Below are 16778 nucleotides of genomic sequence, written 5' to 3'. Positions count from 1 at the left end.
TTTTTTTTAACTCACAACCTTGATTTTCTACCCTGTGGGACAATGGGATAATGGGACATATTAGTTGTCCCTGTGGGACAATGGATAATGGGACATATTTGTTCATACAATATTTTGGCCATACTTTTTCGACTTGGGAAAATAGGTTTTAGATGTATACCTGACAAAGCCATAGACTTAAGATGTCAAACGAAGATCATAAAGCAAGGGAGTTTTAGGCAGCTATTGAAATACAAGATGAATGAACAAATGACAACTGTAAATCATATCTACTTTTGGTGTGACTATCCTTTTCCTTCAAATAAGCACCAATTCTTCTAGGAATACTTGCACAAAGCCAGCGATTTTGTAAGATTATAGTCACGTGTATGAGTAACCAATTATACCACCTAGGTGATAATAATCATCATTTTCATATGGAAGTTGAAACACTATCATTAACTGAAACAGAAACAGTCATGTAGGAGGCTTAAACTGGGTGAGGAAAAGCCAAACTCTGCTACAATGGTGAGGATATGGAAGATAGTTTCATTTCACAGATCCTACACCTTGGTAATACTGAGCTCAGTAACAAGACACAAGGTAGTTATACTGCATCAGCAAAGTCTGTGTCACCCACACATCCCCAGTTCTTAGCTCCAGAGATCTGTTTACTGTGATTTTCCTATATTATCTGCCACTCTCTACAGTCAAAATTTCATAAAGCCTTTTAACCAATATGGTTTTGAAGCATTTGAGCAGAAGACCTGTGGTTAGTTCTGTGGATAAATATTTGGAACAACCTCCCTACCAAGACTCTTTAAAAACTGTGTGCAAGTTACCTAGAAGAACGCATGATGTTTTTAAGGCAAAGGATGCCAATACTGAACTAGGTATGTTTAAACCTAAAGGGGGCAGCTCCAGGAGGGAGAGTTCTCTCTGGGAGGGAGCTGCGTGTGGCAGCCGGGATAGAGTCTGGCTCAGTGGAGCCTGCAAAAGTTGGCTTGGGAGCTGAAGCAGTCTGCTGCTGACTAAAGGAAATGGTCCGTTTAGTGTTGTAGAGTTGGTCCAAAGTCTGAGAGGTCTTAGGCCCCTTTCACACATCAGTTTTTTGCCATCAGTCACAACCCGTTTTCTCGACGAATCGAAAGATCCGTCGCAGATTGTGGCTAAACTGATGCGACGGATCCGTTTTTTGACGGATCCGTCTAGCTAGAGGCTAAATAATAAATTTGAGCATGCCCAGTTAAAAAAAACGGAATCCGTCGCCGGATTCCGTCATTTGACGGATGATGACAGATCCTGCACCCATAGGCTTCCACTCTACTAAACGATGGCAACGGATCGACGTTACTAAAAAACATTACTGTGGACATTGTCTCCGTCCGACGGAAAACATTTTTTCGACGGATCTGTTGAACGATGAATGAAACGTGAGGCCATCCGTCGCAACCGTCGCTAATGCAAGTCGATGAAAAAAAAATGGATCCAGTGGCATCAGGCTCCGAATTCGTTTTTTTCAAAATTCGACAGATTGAGACTGATGGCAAAAAAACTGATGTGTGAAAGGGGCCTTAAGGGGGCTTTACACGCTATGATATCGTTAATGTTTGGTCGTCGGGGTCATGTTGTTAGTGACGCACATCCGGCGTCATTACCAATATCGAAGCGTGTGACACTGACCAGCGACCTTAAGCGACCTCAAAAATGGTGAAAATCGTTCACCATGGAGAGGTCGTCCCAAACTCAAAAATCGGTAAGGGTTGTTTATCCAGGTGGTTCATCGCTCATGCGGCAGCACACATCGCTATGTGTGACACCGCAGGAGCGAGGAACGTCTCCTTACCTGCCGCCGACCACAATGCGGAAGGAAGGAGGTGGGCGGGATGTTACGTCCTGCTCATCTCCACCCCTCCGCTTTGATTGGCCGGCCGCTTAGTGACGTTACGGTGACGTCGCTGTGATGCCGAACGTCCCTCCCCCTTGAAGGAGGGATTGTTTGGCAGTCACAGCGACGACGCCGACCAGGTAAGTATGTGTGACGCTGCCATAGCGATAATGTTCGCTATGGCAGCGATCACAAACAATCGCATGCACAATGGGGGCGGGTGCTTACACGCTCGCTATCGCTACAAATTGCTCGCGATATCTCTACCGTGTAAAGCCCCCTTTAGACCTGGGAAGAAACCAGCAAATGTGAAAAATACTGACCTTTGATGTGGAGTCTAAAGTACAGTTGAGAGACCTGGTGATACTTAAACGAGAGTTGAACACTTATCTACTGGACATTTATCCGTACAGATGAGCTGTTTGTGAACTGTTTATTTTTATTCTGTGATGTCGGAGAATGGTTGTATTTGCTTGCCATTTTTGCCATAGGTTTCTGCATTTTCAATAACCTCTAAAGTGATCCCACATCCCAATACCCTGTATTTTTATACCCAAGTATACTTTATAGGGAAATACAAATATCTGACGCATGGACCAAAATAATATAGTTTTTATTCAATATTTTAAAAAACAAAAATATAAAAAGCAAGGATGCAAACCACTGTAGGAGACCATAGCATAAACCGAGTGAAAAAAACCCCCTAAAAACAAAATTATCAGAAGGCAGTATAATTAGCACCAACAGTAAATAAAATACAAGGACAAATATTGCACTAATGTATATAAAGTGCTTATATAGTATCAAATAAATGCAAATAAAATGCAGTGCAGATGGAAAATATAGTTACTGTGAATATAGTTATATATAATGGATATAACAAAATTTGTATATAACTTAATAAAAAGTGTGGATTAAAATGGGACAAATAAACAGGCCAATAAAATGCTACATATGTGCTGAGTATAGTTCTAAAATATAGAAATCAAAGTGCTACATAGCAAATATCAACTACCATCTAAAATGACCCAGATGTCTATAAAAATGCCAAAAGCTTTAGTGAGCTACATATCCACAAATACAAAAAATATAAGCAGCAGAAACTACATTAGACGTATTAGAATACCTGTGTATTGCTATCTATACCTCATGTGTGATAATCAAGCTAATCAAGCTCAAACTGCTTGATGGGGATTCTAAAGTAGCTATATAGAGGTATCAGAACCTTCTCAGTGCATCCATGAATAAGACTTTATGACCTTGTTTGGTGTCGAAACATGTTGGATGAAATGATTTTCTAAATGCCTTGCTTGTGGATCCCACCTGCGATGTGGATATTTTAAAATGGAAAAATAAAGACGTAAGTTAAATTTTACAGAAGCCTGCGTTCCGCTGGATTTTTTCAATTCTTATCTACATTGGAACCATTGCTCTGGACTTTCCGTGCAGGAACAGGTGTGTAGGTTCTTTGGTCTGCATTTAAAGGAGTGCTGGAAGCATATATCTTCTTCTGTTTGACAAAGGCAATTTTCCGTGCACCCATTGGAATACCTTGTTAATTTATGATAAATAACCAAAGAATATCGCCATTTATGCAAGATGGATACACACGCCAGCAGGCTTGGATTATTAGCCACGATTTTTAATCGGGACACGCAGGATTTAAATACTGGGACCACAACTACAGGTAACAATGATATTTCTACTTTATGCAAAACATTAGAAACATGTAAAACCAAAGAAATGAAATTATGGTGGAATACTACAACTTTACAATCCTATATAGATCGCAATATGATCCCAAGGGGTCTCCGGTTAAATAAAACCGCTACAGCGACTTATCCTGATAAATTTACAGAGGAATGGAATAATATTCTCTCTTCCTGCTCTATTAAATTGATGGGACTTATTATTAAATATGATCAGATGGAGATGGATAATATTAATAAAGATATTTTGGACATTAATTCTAAATTGGAACAACAAGATCATCTAGAAGAGATTAATAAACTCAAAGAAAAAATGGAAAATAATATAAAAAAACTGGAAGGAAAGATTGTGGAAATAAAAAAACGCAAATTTGAACGTGATACCAGAGACTATGCATCTAATAACATTTATTCATGGAAGTTATTTCGCCCACGAAGATCTATATTAAAATATTCAGGAATGGATAAAAGAAAAGTCAGTTTTTCTGATGCGTCTTCTTTGGCCTCAGGAGAGAATACAGAGGAAAGCATAGCCTCTGAAGAAACGTCATATGATAAAAACTTTCCACCAATATCTAGAAATAATCGTCCAAAAAACGCAAAAGGAGGGCAGGGAGAAAGCATGGGAGCAATAAGAAGCTCTCCAAGAAATCGCAAAATATATTAACCTGCCCTGTGATCAACCTTTCCGGACAAATCCTTACTATAGAACAAATTGAAGTGCTTTCTAAAGGACTAGGTTTTTCACCATGTAAAAAATTTGATATTTTCCAAACCATGTTAGATATTAATAAATTGGCTAGAAATCTTACTCTAAGATGTCATTTTGAACAGGATGATCAGATAGATATACCGGATAATTTGTTAGCTGATAGTGAGGATGAATCTGGGAATGTTATTGATAAAGGTATATTTTGTTTCAATGAAATTATGCACTTGTCTAACCTGAGGGAATTGGAAAGGGAAAGTTTTGATAAAAAATTAATACTAAACAATAGTTTTTCTAAACCAAACCCAAAATTTTATCCATTAAAATCGAGACCACCAATTCTAGACCAATTCCAAGATCTGATAGAAAGAGAATTGATGGAGTTAGATAAACAAACATCAAAAAATTGTACAAATTTAAATAAAAAACAGTTGGAAGCTATTGATTCATTAAAAAACAATTTAAACTTAACTATCAGACCAGCTGACAAGGGAGGTGGGATAGTAGTTTTAGATACAGAACTTTACTTACAATGCAATCATACTATGTTAGCAAACAGTGATATTTATGTGCAAATAGATTCAGATCCTATAAAATTTTTTAAAAAAGATCTTGAGGATCTGTTAGAAGAAGGTATCTATTTAGGTGCCATAGATGAAGATCTGAAAAAATATTTGTACATTGATTTTCCTGTGACTCCTATATATCACTCTCTACCGAAAATCCATAAAAATAAATTCCCCCCCCCCTTTCAGACCCATCATAGCGGGTATCGGTTCCATAAATGAGAATTTAGGATCCTGGGTTGATCATTATTTGCAGCCTTTAGTTTGTGCTATTCCAGGATATATTCGAGATACAAAGGCTGTAATTAATGGTTTACAAGACATCAAATGGTCTGATAGCTATAATTGGTTGAGTTGTGATATAGTAACATTGTATCCCTCCCTCCCATATGATGTAATTCTAAACAGTCTAAAAATTTTTCTTGAAAAATATAGCCCATATACAGTACAGATTGATGAATTCCTGTTCCTCTCTATTCAATTTTTATTAATACACAATTATTTTGTTTCTGATGAAAAATTTTTCTTACAAAGACAAGGCGTTAGCATGGGGGGGAAATTTTCCCCCTCATTAGCTAATATAGTAGTTGCTATTTGGGAGGAACAGAATATTATTAATATAGATAATCCCTTTAAGGACAACATTATACTATACGGACGCTATATAGACGATATAGTAATGATATGGGAGGGTGATTGTCATTTATGTGATCAATTTATTAAATATATCAACCATAATTCTTTCAACCTCAAATTTACTCACAATTTACAAAAAGATGAAATTTATTTTCTTGATATTACTTTAAAAGGGCATATAGAAAAAGGTATAATAGAGATAAGTCCTTATCGTAAACCTTCTAATAATAATGATATTCTTCATGCTAGTTCGTGTCATCCTAATCACATTATTAATAATATACCTATAGGAGAAATAATACGAACTAAAAGAAATTGTAGTAATCCAGAAAAGTTTGAGGAAGAGAAAGTTGTGGTATGTAAACATCTACAGGATAGGGGATATTCTAATTGGTCACTTACTAAAGCTATAAATAGTGTTGATAAAATTGATAGACAAGATTTGTTAAAAAATGGCAAACGTAGGAAATACAATAAACCATATGATCATTTTTATTCTGTCCCAGTAACATTTTCAACCAGATATAGTCCACAATTTTTTCAAATTACACAAATTATTAAAAAATATTTGCCCATTTTACACCAGAATACCACTTTTTCTAGAATAATAAATTCACATCTAATACGCTTTGTACCTAAACGTGCTACTACCCTGGGTAACATTTTATCTCCCAGTTTTTTTTCTAGAAATTCTATAAAAAAAGAATACACATGGTTAACATACAGAGGTTTTTTTAGATGTGGTCATATTCCCTGCAAGGTGTGTACATACGTGGAGAAGGGAGATACGTTTACCTCCTTTTCCACGGGAGTACAATATAAAATCCATAGACATTTGAATTGTATTAGTGAGGGTGTAATATATTTGATAGACTGTATTATATGCCAGAAACAGAATGTGGGCTGTACAGTGGGACCGCTGAAGGTCCGCATAAGACGCCATATCTCAGATATAGGTAAAACACAAATATGCGGTTCCTCAGCGGTTTCTAGACATTTTACGATCTGTCATGGTGGTAATATATCTGGTTTTAAATTCAGAGCTATAGAAAAAGTTCAACAAATGGCCAGGGGGGGAGATTTCCAACGTAAAGTCCTGAACAGAGAATCCTTTTGGATATTTAAATTAAATACACGTATTCCACATGGTTTGAATATAAGACAGGACATGATTGTCCAATACAATTGATTTATTCATGTATATATTTTTTTAGTATAGTTTCTTTCATAAAATGATCATGTATTGTTTTTAATGTTTATATGTTCACAAATTATAGCATTAGAGTCCCCATTTCTGCGCAGGTTTATACCTCATGTGTGATAATCAAGCTAATCAAGCTCAAACTGCTTGATGGGGATTCTAAAGTAGCTATATAGAGGTATCAGAACCTTCTCAGTGCATCCATGAATAAGACTTTATGACCTTGTTTGGTGTCGAAACATGTTGGATGAAATAATTTTCTAAATGCCTTGCTTGTGGATCCCACCTGCGATGTGGATATTTTAAAATGGAAAAATAAAGACGTAAGTTAAATTTTACAGAAGCCTGCGTTCCGCTGAATTTTTTCAATTCTTGTCTACATTGGAACCATTGCTCTGGACTTTCCGTGCAGGAACAGGTGTGTCGGTTCTTTAGTCTGCATTTAAAGGAGTGCTGGAAGCATATATCTTCTTCTATTGCTATCTATCAGCCTGGGCATGTGTCTCCCGCCACCGACACGCGTTTCGTCTTCTTCATCAGGGTATGTCAATAAACTACCATGTCTGACCAAGGAACCATGTGCTTGTGTGCTTATGAGCCGCTAAAAGAGAGGGAATCCCTAACACACTTATATATTTTGTGAAAAGACAACTGGTACAGTTAGCAACTAAACCTCCAGGTGGGTGTTGCTGAAGTACAACCAAACAGGATATACTAGCAGAAACCCTAGGAGGAGCAGAACCCAGGGGAGAGTAATCAAAACAGGCCAAGATTGATGCACAGAGAGGTAGAGTCAGGACAAAAAGGGGGAACCGAAACAGAGTCAGAACAAGCCGAGATCAGTAAACCAAGGGAGTCAGTCAGAGGGTAGGGAAGAGAACGGACAACAGAGATGGGAAAGAAAGGAGAAGGAGGGTAATACAGCAGGGGGTCTAAGGAGGGAGTTGGGCAATACACGAGGACAGACAGAGACAAGGAGGTGAGACCCTCCGTCTCATCTCCTTGTCTCTGTCTGTCCTCCTGTCTGTCCTCGTGTCTGTCCTCTGCTGGGAAAGCAGACACGGGGAAGGCAGTCAGGAGGGCTGAAGGAGGGGAGCGATAGCGGGACAGGATCAGGGAAGACACGAGCAGAGCACTAGCCGAGCACTAATCGAAGCTGAGAATATCACTGGCAGCGTGACAGCAGGGTCGGCACTGCCATAAAGTGGAGGAAGGTCCAAATCGTGGTTAGAAAGACCCCTCCCCCATGGTCAGGGAGAGGCTGAAAACCCAGAGGGGATCACACGGTGTAAGCCAGCTCTACAGGGGGCCGGCCAGCAGAGCAAGGCGAGAAACTGGCTCTGCAGAGTGACGGGCCTGCAGAGCATGGTCATGATATATATATTCTGTTCATATATATTGTATATTTAAATATATTCAGTATATATTTATAAATATTATACAAGTACAGTATATACACATATTTGAGTCTGGCAGCGGCTGTTAGAGGATTGTACAAGGACAGCAGAGTGGTGCGCAGGACTCCTCTATTGCCAGTATGATTACAGAATATAAACACTACAATTCCCCATGGAAGTCAAACTATTGTTCCCTGTAATCCATGTGACTTCTGTAAAGCATATCTCCAAATCAAGGGCAGAAAAGAAAACATAAAATCCACAATTGAAAATATAGAAAAATTAAGAATAAAACATAAAATAAGTAAAATAAGCACAAAATAAAAAGATATGAAATAGAGGAAAAATAATTATCAGTTTATTTATTTAGTTAAAAAAAAATAGGTGAAACATTCCCGATGTGCAACCAATAACACCCAGGAACGTTTCATTTTAATACATTAGATATTCGAGTGGAACAAAAAAAAAGATGCATTTTTATTTTGTATAGGGCCTGTAGGGTGGAAAATCCATCCAGCCGTCATCCGTCACCTGATCACTTCTCTAATAAAATGCCTTAAAATATAGACGTGCCAACTCCGGTGCCATAAACCTCTAAAATATAAACATTTATTAAATCCCAGTTAAAATCACATATATCAATTCATAGTGCACATGCCCTTGAGAAAGCCACAATAGGTGAAACGCGCGTTGGGGCTGCTGGAGCACTCATGGAGATCCTCTTCATTTGACATGGGTGAGTGGATAATTGGATTTTGATGCACCTTATGTGTGCGTTGGGGATGGAAGAAAATATACTGTGGCTAGTTTGGCTATGATATTAAATATGTAACCACTATCCTATCCCACTTTGATAAATTGGTACTGAAATAGAAACGCACCTGGTCTATGAAGTAGGTTTTCTTTCTAGGCTCTTCCCACTGGTATTTATGTCCATTTTTTTCCTTATGTACCTTATCTATGTACTATGAATTGATATATGTGATTTTAACTGAGATTTAACAAATGTTTATATTTTAGTGGTTGTTTTGTACTCTTTTTTTCTGGTTTGAATTATATCCTATGCAGACCTATGTCTTTTTATGTGATTTCTGTAATCCATATCTCCAAATCAAGTGCAGAACAGAAAATGTAAAAATCCACAATCCAAAATCTAGAAGAATTAAAAATAAAAAAATAAAATAAGTAAAATAAGGACAAAATAAAATAAAATAAAATAAATAAATAGGATAAAAAGAAATAAAATAGAGGAAAAATAATTATCAGCTTATTTATTTAGTAAAAAAAAATAGGTGAAACATTCCCGATGTGCAATCAATAACATCCAGGTACATTTCTTTTTAATACATTCGATATTCGAGTGGAACAAAAAAAAGATGCATTTTTATTCTGTATAGGGCCTGTAGGGTGGAATATCCATCCAGCCGTCATCCGCCACCTGATCACTTCTCTAATCAAATGCCTGGAAATATAGACGTTTCCCGGCAGCTTCTCATCCTCCACCCAACCCCGGTGCCATAAACCCAAGTCACGTTCAGAATCGCTCCGGCAGCTTTCATACATTAGGAAGTATTCAGATAAACAGAGGGATTTGTTTACGAGCTGTAGCTGTGGAAATAGCAGGTTGGGAGGCTGTATTTCTGAGGGTCTGATCATTAGGAACTCATTACATATTCATTCCAACAGCATCAATCATTGTGCTCCAATCTGATATTCATGTGAAAGTCTCACTTGTAGGGGTTTATTGCAACAGTAATCATGAGCCGGGAGTGTTCAGTCTTGCTCTCTGACTGCTTATCGGCACACAGCAAATTCTCCCGGAGACAACCCTTCTCGGTCTACGCTCCATCTATATCGGGATGTGTTTCCAGTGAGACACAACGTTACAACATCACATCTGCACTTCCAGTCAATATTCTCCATTAGAGATGAGTCAACCTTAAAAAAGTATCTGTTTCATTGATTTTTTTAGCAGGAGAATCAACCAGATTTGCAACAAATCTCGAACCTGGCAAATCGATTCCACCATCTTCATACGGAGAAGATGCTTTAGCGGGTATACAATGCAATCTAACCACGGGAAGGCTTCAACTTTGCAATTAAACACTACCTTATACCCACCTTCCAAACTAAATTTATAAAAATATCACTGATGCATCTACAACAAAGAAACACTGCAAATATTCATTAATAATATTCTACGAAGTAACCAATAATTCATCGAGCACTCATTTTATGGGTCAGAAACATAGAAAAAAAAAGAATCAAATTGTATCACTATTAAATAGCAGATCTACTCCTAATCAACAATTCTAACCAGAAAAAATATAACCTCTAAAATATAAACATTGATTAAATCTTAGTTAAAATCAAATATATCAATTCATACTGCACATTCCCTTGAAAGAGCCACAATAGGCGAAACACGCGTTGGGGCTGCCAGATCTCTCTCGGAGAGCCTCTTCATTTGACATGGGTGAGTGGATAATTGGATTTTGATGCACCCTATGTGTGGTTTGTGGATGGAGGAAAATATACTGTGGCTAGTTTGGCTGCGATATTAAATATGTAACCACTATCCTATCCCACTTTGATAGATTGGTACTGAAATAGAAACGCACCTGGTCTATGAAGTAGGCTTTCTTTCTGGGCTCTTCCCCACTGATATTTATGTCCTCTTTTTCCTTTTATACCTTGATCTATGTACTATGAATTGATATATGTAATTTTAACTGAGATTTAATAAATGTTTATATTTATTGGTTGTTTTGCACCCCATTTTTTTCTGGTTTGAATTCTATCCTATGCAGACCTATGTCTTTTTAAGTGTTCATCATTGAAAGTGAATCTGTCAGCAGGTTTTCACCATCATATTATTTATATGTGCATGTAGCTCTTTCAGAGAAAAGTCCAGCAATACCTTTACATGGCTGGTCCATTCCTCTGTTTCTGAGAAATCAGCATTTGAATTCATATGTAAATGAGGCTGAAGAACTATATGTACAGTAGATCTGAAGCCTCCATCACTCCAGCTCTATTTCTGACCTTCTCCTGCTAGACCAGCAGCCTTTATGCTGTGTGACATCAGGCAAAGGAGCTGTCAGTTGAGCAGGAGGAGGTGGATCTCGATCTTGAGTGACAGAGGCTTCAGATTTACAAATAGCTCTTCAGCTTCATTTGCATTTTAATTCAAATGCTGAGTTCTCAAGAATGATGGAACGGACGGGCCACGTAAAGATACTGCTGGACTTGTTTTCGAAAGAGCTACATGGGCATATAAATAGTTTGAGAGGTGAAATCCTGCTGACAAATTCCTTTTAAAGCTTATATAAACAGTTGTATTGAAAAAAAACCCATACTATTTTGTGTCTATAGATCTGATGTAGGAACAGGCCTAGAATGAGGACATATACTGTATACTGTATATAGAGCAATCCTGCAGCCATACTCCCTTCCATCCACCACTACTTCTAACTAAGGTCTCATTCACATGACCTATTTCTTTTCTTTTTTTTCATACTAGAAAAAATTAGCCATTTGTCATCAGCTCCAATTTTCATTCATTTATTTTTGGTCCATGTGTCCATTTTTACCACCAATGTGGCATCCATTTTTCTCATATACAAAAAAAAAAAGATCCAAGTTTCTCCGACCAATTAGACTGTAAAAAAGGCCAAATCTTTAATGTCTTTTCTTTTTTTTCATGGATCAAAAACGACCATGTTGCTACTTTCCATTTTGCAGGCAATCGTCCTGCAAAAAATCACTTTCATTCACGTAAACATCCCCATGAACTATAATAAGGATTTGTTCTATCAATGAGCACATTGTATATCTTTGCAAGATATAGGGTACAAATAAAGGTGGGTATGGCAAACCAATCTGACTACACGGTCTGTTACCAGGGGTGTAACGATCGCGGCTGCAGAGGTTGTGACCACAACTCTACCCCAACGCCTGTTTCAGCTGGATGTGTGTCCGATTGCGCACATCCAGCTGAGATGTATTGTGGCACAAAGACTCATCGGGTCATACAATCTTATGACCAAACAGTGGCCATCAGCTGATGTCGGCTGTACCGTGACTGAAGGCGCATGACAGTGATGTCTTGCATTGCTATAACATGGACGCCAATGTCAGCTGACAGCCACTGCGTGCTGGCGACTGAAGAAGACGCTGCATGACGTGGGAGCTGAGGAAGTTAAGTAGAATGTTTTTTTTTTTTCTTGCATTAGAGACAGAACAGATGGGGACATATTTAACAGGATTTGGAAATGTATACCAGGAGGGGCTAAGGAAGGGGACATATATACCATGATGGCCCAGGATGGTGCTCATATATACTAGGATGGGGAACATATATACACTGATGGGGCCCAGGATGGGGACATATATACCTAGAAGGGGACATATTTACTAGGATGGCAACATATATACCAGGATGGGGTACATACCGTGTTTCTCCAAAAATAATACACTGTCTTGTACTTTTTTTGCCCCCCAAAAAAGCACTAGGGCTTATTTTTGGAGAAGGTCTTATTCTTGGAGAAACCCGGTTAGGGGGTAAGTTTACCCCCCAAAAAAGCAGACCCCCCACTTCCCAGGAGACTCATACTTACCAGACCCGGACATCTGCGTGGCCCCCAGGTCCTCCCTGTGATCTCCGGTGGGTGCTGCACGCTGTGCTTTCCTGTTTCTGGCTGACACACTCACAAACAGCAGATCGCACATACACACACTCATTCATCCCATCCAGCGTTACAGAATGCTTCCGGCCGCAGGGAATGATGGGAGGAAGTCACATGTTTGCAGGTCCTGTAAGCCAGCATTGTGGCAGGTCCTTGCGCTCCACTACCAAGCATCTCAAGATTCTGCCGGTGAGAAGAAATCGGTGTTGCTGGATGTGCTGAGTATGTGTGCGGGATCCGATGTTTGTGTGTGAGATTGGATGTGTGTGGGGGGTGCGATTAATGCAGGTCCTCTGCCCTTGCGTCTGGTGAGTGTAATTGCCGGGTGCCGCTGTCTATAATGAAGTGTCCTGCAGTATCTTTAACTTTTGTTAGCTGCACGGATACTTCATTATTCAACCGCGACTAGGGCTTATTTTTGGGGAAGGGCTTATATTTAAGCCTTGCTCTGAAATTGCTGAAAATCCCCACTAAGGCTTATTTTTGGGGGAGGTCTTATTTTTGGAAAAACAGGGTATTTACTAGGATAGGGGACATTTACCAGGAAGAAGCCCAGGATGGGGTACATTCGAACAGGATGAGGGACACTGCTACATAATGGGGGCGGGGCAACTCATATATCTTTATAGGATTTAGAACTCTATAAGGGCCCATACCTTTGACCAACATGCGGGGATGGGGGGGCCCAGTCAAGATTTTGCACTTGGGCCCATTGAACTCTAGTTAGGCCATTGTCTTTTACCATAGATAGACATGCATGTACAGCGGTACTGTAGACACAAAGTAATAGAATACTTTAATTAAGATTATTAAGAATATTTTGCCTAGGTGCTTTTTCATTTTAGATTCATTAGAGCAATAAAAAGCCTTTTGCCGTGAAGATGATCACAGCCTTTGATTCAGCAACAAAGGAAAATGCTGCATTCAGAAACGCCTTGACCCTTTTCTTTGACCACTGATCTGGGCACCATCATGAACAATAAGAAAGTGCAAGCACCAGATCTCCATTCACATCGCTTCCCGTTTACCAAGTGACAAATCAAGAACTAAAGTGCTGTAAGCAAATATTTACTGTCCATGATTGCACTAAAAACACAGTATCATTCTAGCGCCACTAATAACAGGTTCGTTCCCAGAGAAAATCCACTTCAAGTGATATTCTGATAGGTCATTGAGACCTGCGAGAAGGTATCATCTTGGTAAAGTACATAAAACCTTTTAGCGTTGATGAAACATTTCCATAACTCAGAATTCCAGCACACTAGCTAAGGATTCCTTCAATAGGATGGAGACGATAGAAAATGGATTTGAGGGACTCTTGCTAATATAGTGTAAGGGGGTACAAGGCTGTGCCACCCCCGCAGGGGTAGCCGGCGTTATATATAGATGTGTAATAAAGTTATGCTGTTTGCTGTGTGGCCACCAGGTGGCAGTGTGACCCGAGTGACCCCTTCCCTGGTACCCCGTGGGTAGGAAGGGGTTAGTTACAGGGAGGGCGTGATGTTATAAAAAGGGAAAGTTGCAGGTAGAAGAAAGAAGAGTCCCCACTATGAGAAACAGAGCAAAAACCCAAACGATTGATTTGACCCTCAGGGTCAAACCCATACCCCGGACACGAGGGGTCCTAAACGAGTAGGACTGAAGAGAACTATGTCCCCTGCTGGTGGGGTTTAATCTAGATTGTGTGACTGGCGTCCGTTCCCTGGAAAGAATTCCCAATGATTCCCTTCAAGCGACTGACGGTAAGTGTGCCCCTAAGTATAGGTTGGGGACCGAGCGTGTAAGCAGAAGATGAGCCTGTCATGCATTGTAATGTCTAAAGAAGAGATGAGGGGCCTAGTGGTGCTTTCTGAGAAACAGGTGCCAGGGAAGAGGTTGGCCGGTAAATTGAATTATGTAATGGAAACTAAAGGGAACCCTGTTGGGGTCAGAAGCGGTGCCTGCAAGAGGTGGGATGTGGTTGAGAATAATAAAGTTACAGTGATTGCAAAAGACTCTCGTGTGACCAAGTGATTGTGACAGTGGATGAATGAACTTGTCCTGGAGAACTGCACTGGAGTGGTGACTGTGGTGCAATAGGTTAACGTCTGGCCTCGATGCGGCCTAGAAGCCTCTGTGACGGCTATAAAGGCCCCCACTAGCCACCCCAACATTAGCACCATAGTGTATGCCACATATTATTTCTGGTTTCCTGGTGGCGTAGGGATGTCCTTAGAGAGGGTCATAAACCTAATGTAACCACTTTTGGGAGCAACAGAAGAAACTGTGTATGCAGATATAGCAGACATGTTCCCCATTGCTACACAAGGAGAAAAGGCTGACAGTTATAATGTAAAGTATATAGGTATGATGACTTAAAGGGTTGGACACTACTTGGAAAGCCATTTCTAAACATTAAATTGCCCCACGTAAAGTATGAATACCCCATACGCACCTCCCAGACCACCATAGCTTCAGCAATGTCGACACATTGTCTCCTGGGAATTACCTAACATTGTTAAGTCATGTGAGAGCTGCTCATCAGCCTCACAGTTGCATCTGAATGAAGTGTGAAGGCTGCAGCCAATCAATAGCCGCTGATTGGCTGCAGTAGTCATATGACATATTAATGTAGGGAAAACATAAACAAAACATAGAGGGGTAGCTATAGTCTTACTAAACCTATGTACCTGTTGCAAATTTCAGCTTTCAGCAGAATTATCAGCTGAAACTGTTTTACTTGGGATGTACAGTATTCGCTGTGTTATCATCATAAAAATCTAGAAATTCTGGAACAGAGCACATACAAACAAATTAAAGAGGTCAAACAGCAACCTGGAGCACAGAGGCATCTGCTGTCTGCTCTCGCATAAGCCTGCAGCTGTTGTACACTCCAATAGGACAAATTCAGCATCTATGGTTAATATTATAGCAAAAGTTCTTTTGGAGGTAAAAAAGTAAAGTTTCCTTAAAGATCATCAACTAAGGCTCCTTTTATATATATATATATATATATATATATATATATACTGAATATATAGTTGTAAAAAGCAGTCTATACTGTACGTTGTCTCCTGTCCATTACAAATGACAAGTACACAATCCAATCATTTATTTGTCTTCTACGTAATAATGGAGTCGTATTTGTGTCACGATTTGTATTTCTATAAATAGTAGTAAAACATTCCCATCGACTCCCAGGGAGCAATGATTTGGGGATCCCGAAAGATTCAGGCATCACGGAGAAATACTTTGATTAGGTGAATGAATAAATCTAGAAAAACTGAGAAATAGGCATTAAATCTACTCCCTGCTGTGTCAGCATTTGATTGAAAACACATAGAGCAAGCTATATTGCTGCCTCAATAACATGTAAGCGCTCAGCCATATAATAACTTCTCTTTTTTTAATGCTCCTTTCATTTTTCCGAGCACGTGTGTGCAAGCGTTCATGGTAATAAGGTTATTAATCTGCACGGCACAGCCTACAAATACTGATAAGGTCAGGGCTACCTTCGGTGGTCTTATGGTGTAGGATGGAAGCCACCATTGCGCCAAGTGACGGGAGAGAGAGAGGAGACGTGCCAACCGCAAGAATTAAACTGTAATGTAATGAATCTTTGTGTTCACTATTTAGGAGGTTTCTGATCTATAAACCTATGGGCAAAAGCAAACTACAGCATAGAAAAATACAAACTGTCTCAAATATACAGTTGAAACCAGAGGTTTACATACATGATCTATAAAGACACATCTGCATGATTTTCTCACTATCTGACATGAAATCAGAATAAACCTTTCCCGTTTTAGGCCAATTAGGAACCAAAATAATTGAGAGAGAGGATGTTTTAAGGCATTTTGATTACTTTCTGCAAATTCAAAAGTTTCCATACACTAAACAATATGGGACAGCCCATATGATGATGTCATGTCTCCTTCCTGAGCGGTATGATGGCTGGACATTCCCATCTTTTTTTGTACTTGTGTATAATTGTTTGTACAGATGAAAGAGGCACCTTCAGGTATC

The 16778-nt window shown here is 39.2% G+C and overlaps 1 protein-coding gene across 4 annotated transcripts in view; it reads right to left on the bottom strand.

Annotated features, from left to right (window-relative positions):
- The window catches only part of LRRTM4 (leucine rich repeat transmembrane neuronal 4), a 1009447-nt gene that overhangs the window by 676155 nt on the left and 316514 nt on the right, over positions 1-16778 (bottom strand). The gene's annotated exons all lie outside the window — the stretch shown is intronic.

The sequence above is a fragment of the Anomaloglossus baeobatrachus genome, chromosome 4 (genome assembly GCF_048569485.1).
Source record: "Anomaloglossus baeobatrachus isolate aAnoBae1 chromosome 4, aAnoBae1.hap1, whole genome shotgun sequence".
NCBI lineage: Eukaryota > Metazoa > Chordata > Amphibia > Anura > Aromobatidae > Anomaloglossus > Anomaloglossus baeobatrachus.
Note: the sequence above shows the minus strand (reverse complement) of the source record. Positions and strands in the feature narration are given on the sequence as shown.